The sequence below is a fragment of the Plecotus auritus genome (genome assembly GCF_963455305.1).
Source record: "Plecotus auritus genome assembly, chromosome: 9".
Classification (NCBI taxonomy): domain Eukaryota; kingdom Metazoa; phylum Chordata; class Mammalia; order Chiroptera; family Vespertilionidae; genus Plecotus; species Plecotus auritus.
Window position 1 is genome coordinate 97670783 of NC_137783.1, and position 12254 is coordinate 97683036.

At 37.5% G+C, this 12254-nt stretch overlaps 1 protein-coding gene across 5 annotated transcripts in view; it reads left to right on the plus strand.

Annotated features, from left to right (window-relative positions):
* GRM5 (glutamate metabotropic receptor 5) overlaps positions 1-12254 on the plus strand; it is a 485303-nt gene that overhangs the window by 449491 nt on the left and 23558 nt on the right. The gene's annotated exons all lie outside the window — the stretch shown is intronic.

The window sequence follows — 12254 nt, forward strand, 5'->3', positions numbered from 1 at the left end:
CACACATTTTGAATAATTATAAAGACTGTATTTATTGAAAATATATTTCATTTTCAAAATTGAGCTATCAGCTATTGAAGTATATATACTTTTTGGGGGGATACCCTGTAGATATAGATCAACCAATTGAAGATAAAGCCAAAGTCATGTGACAGAGGACTTCTCCAGAAAGGGAGAGAATGGTAGATGGGCACTTGGGGATCAGGTGAGGTGAGGTGCAGATTTTGTCCTGAATTTGATAGGAAGCTTTGAGAAGTTACATGATAATATTAATATATTAAAAATATCCCTGTCATTTCTATAGATAGAATAAAATGTAGAATGTAAAGAAGAGAAGGGAGAAATCAGATATCAATTATGACAGGCTAAGTAAGAGATGATGATGGTTTAAGGAGAAAGTAAGAATTAATGATTATTGTGTTATATATAAAGGAAAGAACAAATTAAAGATGAGCCCCAGGGTTTTTGGTCCATGTAAATGGAAGGATTGGGACCTGTGTAATTCAGCCTTGGGGAGGAGAGTTATGAAAGGTAAAATCAAGTGTTAATTTTGGACATGTTAATATTATACCCTCTGCACTCAGAGGAGAAGTCCTATCTAGAGATTAAAGTAGGGGTTCGGGGGAATCAGGCACATTAGATGATAGTAAGACTAAAATTAGAAAAAAAAACTTTTGGAAGGGGGGATGGTAAAGTAAAGGAAAGGAAATAGGAAGAAAGATGAGTTTGGTTTTGGACTTTTTAGATTCGTGGTGCCTAAGAGACATATAAACGAACAAGTCTAAGGACCTGCTCAAAAACTGGCCTGAAGATAAGACAGTTTGGTATTTGAAGTTTGGGAGAGCCAAGGGCAGAGCCCAGGGACCAAATAAATCAAGGGAAGTCTGAGAACTGGACCAAAAAGTCCTGAATGTTAGTATTAAGTACACCTAAGACCCAAATACAATGATACCATAAAAGAAAAAAGGAATGATTAAAAAATGAAGGAGTGGTCAATGGTTCTAATGTTACAGGGAAGTAAAATTAGGTGGAGTTAAGAGTCTTCATCACTGAATATGGTAACCAGATGTTGGTTTGGACATTTTTTAAAAAACAATTTCAGTCCCCATGTCTTTGAAGAAGTTTTTTACCTCCCAAAATGTCCAAGCAAAGATGGAAGTCAGTGTTCATTCATCAAGTAAAACTCTCATTAGTAGCTACTGGATTCCATAGAATTAACTTTGATATAATGTGCAAACCACCAAGATGTAGTGGGACACCTGTGACCGAAGATCTTGTTGGTACCAAGAGCACTGAGACCCCATGGCAGTCTCTTCAAAGCCTCTACCTGTGATGGGTTTCAGTTCTTGAGATCCTCCTCACTTGCTGTGGCCAAGTTTCATATTCCTAAACCCATTACATATACAGCCACAAGTTTATAAACTGGGGACTCCAGGAGCAGGCAAAGCAGCACTCGGGTTTGGCAGCCCTGCCCTGAGCATGGCAATCCCACCCAAGGACTGTGCTGCCAATGGGCAAACTGGTCCTGAGAAATGTGATGAGCAAGGCCCCCTAGAGGGCAGCAGAGCCTCACAGGACCAGGAAGATATACTGCACCAAACAAGGGGTTAGTGGGCAGTTTCACTAAAGGAGACACAAGGGGGCAATATACACTTGTATGGAGAACGGAATTGCGATTAATTTTAGTGAATTAAAGGAAGCCAGTTATACAAGAGGTTGAAAGACCTAAGTTGTATACCATGTAACAAAAACAAATAGGCTAAAAGGAGAAGAGTTGGGCAGCTGTCAGTCATAGGCCAGCGAGATTCTCTGCTTGGTGAATATTTAGTACCTAAACAATAATAATTTGTAGATACTATTTGCTGAAAATCTACTAGTCATGCTGTCTGCTATGAGCTAGATGGTATTTTAGGCACCAGAGAGATGTAAATGAATATCCCATAACTCCTCTCCTCACAGTAGAGCCAGAGATGTGAGCAGATGTCAATAGAGAATTGTAGGTGTTTTAAGTCTCTGTAGGAGGCACTGCGGATACACAAAGAGAAAGTAGTTATATGAGAGGGGAACAGAAAGGATAACATGATGGTATTTATTCTGGTTGTGGTGGGTTTCTTTTCTCTCCCCTGATTTCTCTAGATCTTTCCGGAAAGAATCCATCTTTTTTCTTCATTTATTCATTCTTTTATTCCGTACATTTCTTTATTGAGCCCTATCCAGTTTCAGTCACTGTTGTGGGCATTGGGTTACAGATGTGGTGTCTGACATGGCAATTATAGGCAAGGCAATGAGCTTGCCCCTGTTGGTTTTCTTCCCCCTCCCCTCTCCGCACCCGGTCCTCTTTCTAGCAATGAAGGAGAAAACTAAGCCCTTCAGTTCTAATACGTCTATGTGAGGCAAAAAGGTAATAGGAAAAGAACACCATGCCTTTTCACTTGACTAACTGTTCTTACCACTTATACATTCAACAAATGGTGACTGTGCACACAAGCCTAGCTTCTGCCTGTCGTGCCAGGTTAAGTTCAAGTTCCACCATGACATTCTCCAGTTTAGTCCTAGGATCCTTCCATCTTTTAAATATCATCACTAACCTTCTCCAGGTTTGTAAGGATTTTTGAGACAATGTGTAAACACTCCTAACACAGTGTCTGCCTATGTTTGCTTTTCCTCCTTTTCGTCACATTCTTTGGCTTCTCTTGGAGTTTTGTGTTGATTTTTTTTTTTTTCTGAATTGGCTTTCTTTTCCCTTTGGTAACTTGGATTCTTTTCTTTCACCTCATGTTCTAGAGTATGAGCTTTAGCATTCAACAGCCCAGATATGTGCCCTGGCTTTGCCCTAACTGTGACTTTGAGCAGATTACTTCATGACTCTTGCTTCGTTTCTTTATCTGTAAAATGGGGATAATCACAGTACCTATCTTATAGTAAGTATGTTTGTAACATTTCATTATGTTAAAATCCATTTAAAACATCAATGCTATGAGTTAGGTAGCATTGCTTCCATTATGCAAAGGGAAAATTTAAGAAAAGTTATATAAGTTACCCAAAATCATACAGCTAGAAGTAGTAGTGCTAGGAAATCAAAACTGTATTAACTCCAAAGCCAGTTCACTTAATTAGCATGATTTGTTGCCTATCTCAAGTCAACTAAAGTGCAATCTATTTAGAAAAATTTGAAGAACTTTCATGTATCTATATGGGTGTGTTTGTATGCTTATATAGAGCTATGTGTGTGATTTTGTGTATGTATGTGTATACATATATGTGTATACATATAGTATATCTGATGCTATATGACTGCATACATTAATTTACTACATTCTGCTGATAAATTCCAGTATTTTTAGACCACCATCCAACTCCTAGTTCAGTATCTGATAATAATCAGTACATCAGAAACACTAGTGAATCTACCAAAGAAAAGGCCTTACAGAATAATTTGTAATGTTTTTTATATCTCCCATTATGAAATTAAAGCAATCTCACTTTCAATATATTGTGATAGACACTGAGCAATGTGGAATCTGCTTAGAAATGGTAAACTTAGTAAATCCCCCCATTAAAATTATATTTGATTACAAGAAAGTACAGTACATTATCTGAAACGAGGAGAAATATAATTCCCTTTATTAAATGATACTATTAAAACAATGTGATGAATAGAAGAGAAGTAGACAGGCAGTTTCCAGTCATAGACTTGTGATTTTATTATTTTGTCCAGTGTAGAGGAATGAGATGATTCTTTTGAAAGCTCAAGTAAGAGCACAATTCAACATACCCAAGGCTTCCTTCTCTGTGGGCATCGTTCCACTCTTAGGCAGCTCTGCCTCTCACAGGGAACATGCCCTTCCTTCACCTCACCCTCACCTACATACAGAGACCAAGAATACTGCAACCCTCATCTGTGCCCTTACTTCATCTTGGTTTTATCAGCATTCCTTGGACAATTTGAAAACACTTTTGATTTGCTCCTCAGTCATCAAGGGACAGAGGGATGGGAGAAAGAAGGAAGAGTCTTGTGCATGAAGGTGGTATGGGAGCAACAAAGGTGAAGTGCCAGGGTTCTTGTTCCAGCATTACAAAGGGTTCAGCAATCTGGAGAAAGGCTGTGCATAGATTAAATAAGAGTCCAAAGATGAAAGATAATTTTGAAAAACATTGAGGGTCAGAGGAGCTTCAGCTAAAGGAGCTAAAGTTCCCCTTGTCTCAGGACCCTTGTTTTTTATTAACACAATTTGTCCTAAGGCAAGGTGGAGATAATACACTTCAAAGGGTAAGGTACAGAAGCATTGTCAGATGGGGTAATAGCCTACCGCTGTTCAGGTGTTTGGCCAACAGGAGGCAATAACATGTAGATTAAGATGCCCTGAGTGGTCTGGCAGCAAACAATCATCCTCTTCAGGTTTGGGGTAAGTGCCTTTCAGCCCTTCCAATAGGTGATTACATATGTGACTCAGCCCTTGTTGAGTCCCCAAGTTTCATCAACTTTTGTCTTCCGTCAGTGAAGGAAGAAGACTAGAGAAAGAAAGGAGGGCAGCAAACAGAACAACTTTGTTGAGATAAGAATTCTGAATGAACATCTGTGTACAACAGAAGGAAAAAAGTAGCCAGATGGAATGAGACTTGGATAAACATTACCACCTCACCTTTGATAAATATTGTTGCCTTTACTTTTTCACACCTGCATACATGCAAAAAGCAACTACTATCTACTGGGCCCTATGCTAAGTGCTTATGAAAAAAGCAGACATGCCCTTGCTCCCATAGGCTTACAGTCTAGTGAGGAAGATAATAAACCAGTGAACAAATAACTATAATTTATAATGAGTGTTACGAAGAAAGAGACTATGTCTGTACTAGAGATCAACAGGGGAGAAAGGCTGAGATGAAGTAAAGAGAAGAGCATCATCTATCTCCATCTTATTTTCAAATCCAGCCTAAACCACAGCAGCATAATTTAGGTTGTGGGAGCAGACAGATCATAAGAGCTAAGTCTAAATGGAAATAAAAATTAAAGATTCACTAACCCACAAATTTAATGAAGATGATACAGGTCATGTCCCATAAGAGGATTCATGGTTTCATAAGTATTAGGGGATATGTAAGGAAAAAAACAGGACAACATATTTTGTATTAGAACTGTCTGAGAAAAAAAAAACAAAAAACCTGCCTGGTTATAGAAATTATTAATAAGAAAAAAATGACAGGCATGAAAGTAACATTATTATGCACCCTATTAAGATCAAGAATTTTACATAAATTGTCTGACCTGATCCTCAACATTTTCATTTTGCCGATGGGGAAACTGTAGAAAGCATTAGCAAGTCTGGTAACATAACACAGCTAATATATGATTTTCTTAGGGCAGTGGTCGGCAAACCGCGGCTTGCGAGGCACATGCGGCTCTTTGGCCCCTTGAGTGTGGCTCTTCCACAAAATACCACATGCGGGCGTGCACGTACAGTACAATTGAAGGAGTGCCCTAATTAAGTTAATAACAATGTACCTACCTATATAGTTTAAGTTTAAAAAATTTGGCTCTCAAAAGAAATTTCAATCGTTGTACTGTTGATATTTGGCTCTGTTGACTAATGAGTTTGCCAACCACTGTCTTAGGGGATAGGAGGGAAGCTGAGGTGCAGGAATAGAGACAAGTTTTGTGATACTTAAAGTTCATACAATTTGGTTGATGGTTACAAAACAGTCATGGGGATGTGAAGTACAGATAGGAAATATAGTCAATAAAATTGTAATAATAAGGTATGGTGTCAGGTATTGGGGGTATCACTTCATAAGGTATCTAAATGTCTAATCACTATGCTATACACCTGAAACTGATATAATATCAAATGTCAACTGTAATTAATTTTTAAAATTTAAAATATAGGAAAAATAAAGTTAAAACAATTGGGAGGGCTCTGCTTAAAAAGAAAAGATTACAAAATGTGAATTCAAAGATAGAAACAGACTTGCAAGGGACTGCTTTCAGGGAGGAGTTTTGACTTTCCATCATTTGCAAAGTAAATCTGCTTCCATAGGAAGCATGGAGCTTTGGGCTCCAACAGACCCCAGGCTGAGAAAATCAATTTGCTGAGAGTAAACTGTAATCAAGGTCAATACCAAAGAGGGATTGGGCTTCCTCTCTACTAGGGTAGAAAGGGTCAAAAAGGGCAAAGGCAGGGGCTCAAGCCAGTAATCAGAAAAGACAAGGAAGGGTTTGAAAAATAGCACAGTTGCTTGTGTGCCTGAGGCCATTTAAAGAGGAACCAGGCCCAACAAATGACCCAGCTAGTGTTTGTAAACAGCATCTTTAGTGAGAAACAACATGCGGCATATAATTAACCAATCAGGTAACCTTGAGCAAGTTACTTAATCTCCATGTCCTAGCTTTTCCTCATTTGTTAAATCATAATTCATAAGGATGTGGTAATGATTTATATCGATAAATTTGGATACTTAGAATCTGTCTGGTGTATTCCAAGTGCCCAGAAAACATTGACTCTTTCGGTCATCATTACCCAGCTTGATCCGACTCCAAAGCTCTTACATTTGTTCATGCACAACATGTTAGGAGAAAATCCTGTTGGAAATCTACTCATCGGACTTTAGGAAGAATAATTATTTTGTCTGGAAATCCCTCAGTCCTAAATAAAAGCCAGCAACTTTTAATTAATGCTGTACTACAATGTTTCTTTATGCTGATCCTGTCCTTGTATGGAGACCCTCCCCTCTGGTCAACATTTTGTTCCTCCTTGAAAAGTTTTCCCTGTTGAGGATGTTGTGTAAGGCTGTGAAGCACCTTAGAATTAGTTTTAAAACCTGTCGCTTCCTGGGTTTCTATTGATTGTGAAACAAACAGCAAAGCTGAAGGAAAGTACACAATGAAAAGGCAATGACTTAAGATGATTCATTTCTGAAAACAAGTTCTCATCATAAGTGGGATTAAAATACATGCTTTGGGAATTCTCTAGAAGCTAAATGAAAGGCTTTATTCAATACAAAATTTAACACATCTCCATAATATTGCTGTGCTGTAATTTATTAAACGATTCTCCAGTGGTTTGTTTGTTCTTGTTTTGTTTAGGTTTTTTGTGGGGTTTTTTGCTATTTTCTATAAACACTAAAGGGAAAAACTTTTGTACAGAAGCATTTGAGCTGCTGTTGAATTATTCCCTTAGAATAAATTTGTCTGAATAGAATTCCTGGGTCAATATAGCTGATTCTTTACATTTTAATTGCTTATTTGCACTGCTTCACCACATGTCAACTTCTACCTTTCTTTTATTTTATAGAGGACGGAGCAATATGTTCCCTGGCAGCTTCTCAAATACTTTCAAAACTTATGTTCATTCCTGACACTACTTTCTGGGACCATTAATCAAGCTCAATTTTTGTCTGTAATCTGAAATCTTTGAGTGATTCAGCTTGACATTTCAAGTCTGGGCAAAAGCTATTTTTCTGAGTGTAGAGACCACAAGACCTGCTGGAACACGTAGTAAACCATTCTAATATATTTCCTTATGAGTAGATACATGGAGGACAGGAGGATGAGATGGAAATAAGGAATTACTTGGCAACATTACTTTGTGATATTGAACTAGAGTAGGTTACTCTTTCCCTCTAAACTGAAGATCCACAAGGACTTTCCTTCTGTCTTCTAGAATCCTCCTTTGGCCGACTGGGCTTGGAAGATTGACCTGGACTTTCTTTCAGCTCTTTTTGTAACACCTTAGAGTTGTTGAAATTTTCCAACACCACATCTTGTCCATCTCCTGATATCACACAGTATCCCACACAGAGACACTGACTGTCAGGTCTCAGCAATGCCACTTCAACAGCCTGCAGATTTCTGTGTGTTCCTGAGAATGGCAGTCTGTTGACCTGTTCGCAGGGTACCTGGAGTTATTCCAGTTCCCCATAGTGTAGTCAAATTTGACCTTTGAAAAAAATGGGTTTATATTGTGTTCAAAGCCTAGCTCCACTAAGCACACACTATTTCCTTCATGTGTGACCTTTTCAGTCTCTGAAATGGGTTATCAGATTATTTAGATAGGGTTTTTTTTCCAGCATAAAAATGAGTAAAAAGTGAGGTGTTAATAAAGAGCATGAGGTTTGGAAGTACAACATGTGGTTTCAAATCCCATTTCTGTGACTTATACTTATGTGGCCTTGGCCAGACTATGAAGCTTTCTAAGCCACAGGTTCTTTATCTGAAGGGTGAAGATAATAATCACATCAGTTTGTTGAGATAATTAAATGGTAATGGGAAAGCTTCTATAATATTTTGAATGATACTCAAATGTATGTTTCAGTTTCTCTCCTTGCTTTATCACTGTTGGGATCCAAATTTAGGGTAGTTAAAAAGGTAACATGGCAATAAATATGGGAAATAAAATGCATTGTGCTGCACTGGGCCTCACACATTTACTTATAAGTGCTCTGACTTCTGACAGTTCCTGCTAGCTAATCAATTTGAGAATGCAGAGCTAAACCCATAGAAAATGGTTATTTTGGGTTTCCAGAACCAATTATAATGTAGTGGGGGAAGGCTTCCCCATACCAATATGAAATTCTCCTGACACCAGCTTATGTTCTATAATTTACCTCAATTCTGACACCATCTACCCAGACATAGCATCAGATCCCACAGGATAATCAGTCCTAAACCCCAATTACCACCTGTGCCTCTGGTTGACCAGCTATAGATTAGAGGTTCCAATGACCCCCCTCCTCCGGGACTCTAGATGCCAGTGCTTCTGACTGATTGGCTGTAAATCATACATTTCCACCACTCGCTTCCCCCTTCTTCTCCGAATCACCTTCCATCCATTTTGATTTCTTTGCTAGAGTGGTTCACATAACTCTGAGAATCATTTTAGTTCTAGATCACCAGTTTATTATAAAAGGACATAACTCAGGAACAGCCATATGAAAGAGATGCATAGGACAAGGTGTGGGGATCGGGCATGGAACTTCTATGCCTTCTCCATGTACCCTCTACATCATTTATATGTGTTCACCAACCCAGAAGACACCTTTATCACTCTCAGCACTTGGGAAATTACAAGGGATTTTGGAAGCTGTGAATGAGGAGCCAAGGGCATCAGACTGACCAAATACATTTTTTCTTATAATTCACAATATGGCACTGGTTATGACTATAATGATCATTAGCTTCCAATAACTGAACAGTGGTGTTTATACCATGTGGGCCAATTGTTTAGGCATTCTCTAAATAAGGATTTTTTTTTTTTTTACCCAGGCTATCTAACCCCTTTTTTTCCTATACAAATCTAAGTCTATGAAGATCCTAATAGTATGTATAAAAAGGAACAATACTTTAAAAAATAAAGCCAATTAGGTAAGACTAAATTATTTGTCAGTTTCTTCTTTAGGATCTTCATAAATACACACACACACACACACACAACTTATAACTATCTAAACCTAAATAAATGCTATATGTAATCTTAGAAATTCTTAGACTCATCCTTGATAGAAAAAGTAATGAAAGCAAAGTAAGAGGTAGGAAGATTTTGGCATCAGAAAACCTAAAACCTAATTCAAAGTGGCTTACATTATAAGGAAATTAATATCATATTAAAAGAAGTTCTAAGGTTAAAAAAGCTAATTCAGTGGTTCAGAAACATTGTCCAGAACCAACCTTCTTTTAATTTCTCATTTTTTTGCAATGTTGGATTAGCTTCACTCATGCCTGCAACATGGTTGTAGCATTGTCGGGTAACACATCCAGGCAACTGTCCATAGCAAAAAGGGGTCATGTTTTCCAGCTAAGACTTAAAAAAAAATGTTCTTAGAAACCTCTAGAAGACCCTCTCTCATGATCATTGGCTGAAACTAATAAGAAAATTGGGGTTATAATTACCATCTTAGTCTTATCAGGACCTACCTCCTGAAGGTAATGATGAGACAGCTTGTTATGAAGAATGTGGCCAAGTGAAGGAGGGGCAAATACTTTTTTAAAAAATTATTATCTTCTATATGAACTTCATGGCTTCAGTGTATCACACCCTGCCAATCATTTTCTCTATATTTTTGCTTATTCCTTTAAGCTTCCTGCCCAAAGTAGCATCCCTAAATGTCTTCCTCTACGTATTTCTAACAATGTTCTCAAAGAGTTTGCAATATCTATCTGAAAAATTCCTCTACATAGGTCATAGTATATCTACTCAAACAACATTTACATCATTAGCTTCCTCACTCAGGGAGGATGGAAAATCTTTGTTCTTTACATTAAGGGAAAGTGAGAGAATTCACCAATGGAATCTTCCCAGTATCTCAGAAATAGTATCATGTTGGGGACTTCCACTTACACCTATTGTTCTTTGTTTCAGCCTCTGGACTTCTCCCTTCAAAACATTTGAAGGATCTGTCTGTAATCCCTGCTTGACAATACAGACCTTCCTTCATCTTCAACTCTTCACCAAACACTCCATTTCCTGTCTTCTATTTAACTAAAACCAAAGTCTTCTCCTTTCCTTCCAGCTTCAGGTATCATCTCCCCAATTTCTGTTATTTCAACTAATATATGCATTATTATTAATTTTTAATTTCTTCATTTTATCCTAGTCTTTCATCTCATTTTGGACTCATTTATCCATTTTGGACCACATAGCTTATATAGAAATTTCAGCAATCCAATGTTTTCTGGATATTGATAGGGAAGGAGAAAGGGGAGTGAAGAAATGGAATTTTTTATTTAAATCATTATAGGGAAATTACATTTTCAATCCAATCCTTAGTGATTCTTACCCCCACATCTTTTAAATTCACCAGATGAACATGGGCTCTTGGAGAATGGATGAAGAGGAATTAGGGTCTCCTGGATAAAGGAGGTATGAAAGGAACAACAACAAAAAATCTTCAAGGAAGGTAGCTAAAGCTAATTTCAGAACAAATCATTCTTAAATTTATTAAAACTTTTGTGACAGTTCTTCATGCCAAGGTTATGACCCAGAAATCAGTGTCAACACTATATGGAGCACAAATCTAGACCTTTGGAGGCTATAAAAAAATATAGCAGATTCAAAAACCCTAAATTCAGTATCTGGCATTTGGTAGGTACTCAGTAAATATTTTGAGAAAATGCTTACATTAACAGTCTTATAAAAGTTTTTGAACAAGTAGGATGAGCAAGTCTGACTCTGTATTTTACATGCGCTCTGTGAACACTAAGCATTCTCATGGTATTTGCAACCATCTGTATGCTGATGTCTTCCCAGTGTATAACAGCCCCCTAACCTCCAGATTCTTATAGCCATGTGTCTACTGCATATGTCCACTTGGATATCGCACCGGCATCTCTAACTCAATATTCCAAAATTAAGCTTTTTCTTTCTACCTCAAATATATTCCTTCTTCTGTATTTTCTTAACTTAGATAAGTATACCATGAAAGGCAGTAACTGTAGTAGCATTCCACATCTAATAGATCCTACTCATTTTACCTACCACATATTTTTGAAACTGTACCCTATTTTTCATCCATCACTACTCTAAGGCATCTCTCACATGGACTATTGCAGTAGTATGAGTCTATTTAGTTGTGTTCACTCAAGTCCATAGTATTTTATCTAAATATCAATTCTGACCCTATTTTTTTCTTAGCTTAAAATATCACAGTGGAATCTCTTAATCTACAGAACAAATTCATCCATAAGCTATATGTTTTATATGCCTCTCCAGCCCATTTTATTTTGTCTTATTATATGCTTGATTACCATAAAAATACTAAACATTGTTCCCCTATATACACCATGTTGCTAACCCTCTCCATGTGTTTGCTTTTGATTTTTCTTCTGCCTGCCTACTCATCTTTTCACACTGTTCCCACTCAACTTTCAAAATTTATCTTAGGCATCGTATCTCACTAACTTTTTGGGTTTTTTTTTTTTTGCCATTCTACTAGGAGTTAGGTAGATCTATTTACATGTTCCTATAATAAAACTTCCCACATTGTTTGGAAATGATATGTTTTCCTTTCATCATCCCACTCTCGATTGTGAGCTTATCAATTGCATAGAGTTACCCATGTGCCCTTATCACAGTGCCTTGCACATGGAGTATTCAGTAAATTATTTCAGTGAAATCAGAGAGGTCCAATTTCTAATCTTAGGTTTCCCACACGATGTGAGATTGGGCTATTGACACTGATCCTCAATGCCTGTCTCTTTGGAATAAGGATAATAGCATCTTAAGAATTGAGGATCTGACCGTCAAACCTCAGAGGGAAGGTAG